Genomic DNA, 3,434 nt, shown 5'->3' on the forward strand with positions numbered 1-3,434 from the left:
TTTAAAGTAGGCGGTGACATTCGGTTTCGATAACCTTTGTCGCGTCCTCCTCGTATCTCTCCTCACACCTGTAGTAGGTCAGCAAACGAGACAACATCGATTAGTACAATAACTAGCTATGGTTGATTTATAATTGTGTAACGGAGAAATTACCCAGAACTGTCGGATCACCATGTCGGCCCTTGTGTGGCACAAAACACCGTTGATCTCCACCTCCGGCGGGGCCGGGGCACCCAAGTAGTGCTCCCAGGTCATTCCTACCTCTTGCTCCCGACCGGGCAACCACTACAAGAAAAACATTGATTCTTGACCCCCTATTTTGGTCGTAGAATGGTCATTACTTTTAAGTTATGACCTTTTTTTGACCAAATTCAATACGTCAACAGTTGGCCGTCAAGAACAGAAAAACTTGACCTTCTTTTAAAATTGGTCAGCAACATGCAGTGACCAAAATTATGGTCATTAGCAATTTATTTGATCCACGTAGGACATGAAATGACTCGGCTGGTGTGACATGGCAAACCGGTGACGTGGACACCACATAGGATAAATGTGTCAAGCCCATTAGTTCAACCCAGTATTTTTTTGTAGAAATTACTGGGCCAAAGTTGTATTGGGCCGATGTTCAGTTATTTATCAGGCCATGGGCCTTCTTGTATTATTCTATTATTTTTTTCTACTAATTAGTTATTATCCTCGTTTATATACCAAAGTTACATAGTTTTATCTCGTATGAGGCTTTGGCAAGCGTGGTTTTCATTTCAATAATATCACATAAAAAACATTTGATAGCCTACACGCCACATTTCAGGACAAGTGCATAGAAAAATCTGCACTGATCAAGTGCACAACAAAAAAGTTCAAATACTTTTCTAATTTTCATTAAACAAACAAAACTAAAACAGTAACATGATATACACAAAGAGTAAGAGAAACACGTAGTCAGGAAAACAAAGCATAATTGATGGCTTCATAGTCTTGTGTTTCCAATTTCCTCCATGCAACATATCAACCTGGAGCTGAAAGAATCTACAAAGCATAATTGATGGCTTCATAGTCTTCTGTTTCCTACTTCTTCCCATCAACATATCAACCTAGAGTTGAAAGGATCACACATGAGAATTGAGAAGACAATAGAACAAAAGGGAATGGAAATAAAAGAATTCAATTGCTTATCAAAAATAGACTAACTCCACAAAACAAAATAGCAAGTGATGTGTTCTATGGCAATGGGAATGCTTCATATACATGTTACTTTTTAATTACAAGAAATAAGTTCTATGAAGAAGGTAAAGTAGTGAGAAAAAGACATTCATTCTAGACTAGAAGCAAAGAAGAATAACAACAAATAAGATTTCTAAATGCTCACCCCCTAAACACTATCCATTTGTTGATATATGTTGCCAAAGAATTTAGACATCTCTACATGGTCGTAATTTACGTATGTAAGAGCTTAAAGATGACAACGTATTAGTTTCGCACTACCAATGGCTTGTTATATATTGCATGATTTGTTTAGATATTTAACAAATCATATGCTACAACATTACATACTAGTTAAAGTCATCTACTATAAACATATGGCCAGAAAGAGCATTAGGTACATAAACAGTTTGCTGGTGGCAGTGCGTAGACACTACAATTACTAGTCTAGCTACTTTCCTTCGATGTATAATTTCTAGGACAACACAAGGGCATGTCTATAGACCATCAAAACAAACTCATCACAAAGCCACGGACAATCGACGGGCACCATAGAGTAGGAAGAAAACATGGGAGACAAATGGACTCACCAACCCACAAGCAATCTTGAATGTAGGTGTAGGGGCAAGGCCAGAACATACAATTTTGACTGTATGGTGGAGACACCGTCGGCGTGCTTGTTCTCCTCACCACTGTTATCAGGTTCCAGTCTAGACCAACATGTGTGCACCTCGTGTATTACGTACCAGGTGACATAACTGGAATTATGAATACCAGATTTTGTCAGAATGATATGTTATTTGTACAACAGTCTAGATGATTTACAACTTAAGCTAACATATACTCCTATTTGATATGCTGTCGTACATGCTAATGATACAGAAAATTAATAACAGGAGTTTAACTATGATCTTGTGTAGCCAGGTATGTTGCACAAGATAATATAGAAATGCACTACATGATAGAAGCCATATGATTTCATACTCCCCAAAGGCATGGAGACACACTCAATTATAGCTCCAAATTTATCGAAAGTTAACATGGTCACCTAAAAACTAAATCCAAGCATTTTCATAATATTATTCGTCCACAACTGCCCATCACTTCTAAATGCCCTAAATTACCATAATATTATTCGTCCACAACTGCCCATCACTTCTAAATGCAGAAAGAAGAATAGGCCCAGGAAGAACTCGTGGGGAATACCATTAAGGGCCGATCTTGCAGTTACTACACACATGGTCCTGCAAATTGCTCCAGTCCACTGTCTCCATGTACGATGGCTACCCCAGGTTCCTACGATACTGAAACAAATAAAAGATCATGACGTGATCTAAGATCTCCTGAGCAGAAAAAGAACGCGCTCTCGCCTGCAAGGGCAGGCGAGACAAACCTGAGGGCCTGGATGATGGATCGAACGGCGAGGAAGATGATGAAGGCGCCCCTCTTCAACGCAGCAACGGGGGCGACGCAGTCGGTGGTCATCATGGCGGAGGCGGGGAGGATGATGTGTGTCATGGGCACGGAGGGGACAAGACAGGGGATTTCGACCGTGAAGCGGGATGCCAGCGACTAGCTGTGACAAGCGAGGAGGGGCAAAATCCGATGCCGATGCCTCCCGCATCGAACAGGAGCAGCGACTGTGGCGCCGTTGCCAGATCCGCCAATGTTGCGGCCCTTCTCGCTGATGTCGGGACCAGCCGAGGCGAACGGAAGAGAACGAGGAACGATGGCCAGGGAGCGCGGAGGGGCGTCAATCTGGTGGGCGTGGAGGGGAGTCGGTCTGGTGGGCGAGGTGGAGGGGCGTCGGTATGGTGGGTGAGGCTGGCGGCGGGGCTGGGAACTAGGTTTTGTTTGACGAAGGGTTTTTATATCTATTGGCCTTACTGGGCTTCTCAAGTGCGGCTAGATCTTGTGTTTAGAAAATTTTGGTCCATAAGGTTGTGTGTAGTTGTATATATATTTTTAGTATTCTTTTGATATAATGTTGTTGTTTGAAACACTTTATTAAATTAAAATTTTGGCATTTTTAGAAAAGTTGGCAAGATTAAAAATATCAATCACATAAAGTGGAATATAGTATCACTGATAATATTCAAAACAAACAAAAAGATTTTAGCGTAGGTGGTCGTGTGGCTAAACGAGAGAAGAAACCATCATTGTACCTGACTATAAGTGCGGCAATCAGTTGGTCCTCCAAGGAGGGAGCGCTCCTGCATGCAAAAAATATT

General features: G+C 41.5%; 1 long non-coding RNA gene across 1 annotated transcript; it reads right to left on the reverse strand.

Moving 5' to 3' along the window:
* Positions 1-852: 852 nt before the first annotated feature.
* LOC123446472 lies at positions 853-2,343 on the reverse strand. The gene is made up of 3 exons (XR_006631373.1): positions 2,328-2,343; positions 1,845-1,961; positions 853-1,094 (listed from the first exon to the last, which is right to left on the reverse strand). It is a non-coding gene; the product is annotated as an uncharacterized LOC123446472 (long non-coding RNA).
* Positions 2,344-3,434: the final 1,091 nt, after the last annotated feature.

Source organism: Hordeum vulgare, chromosome 4H (genome assembly GCF_904849725.1).
Source record: "Hordeum vulgare subsp. vulgare chromosome 4H, MorexV3_pseudomolecules_assembly, whole genome shotgun sequence".
In the NCBI taxonomy this organism is placed as follows: domain Eukaryota; kingdom Viridiplantae; phylum Streptophyta; class Magnoliopsida; order Poales; family Poaceae; genus Hordeum; species Hordeum vulgare.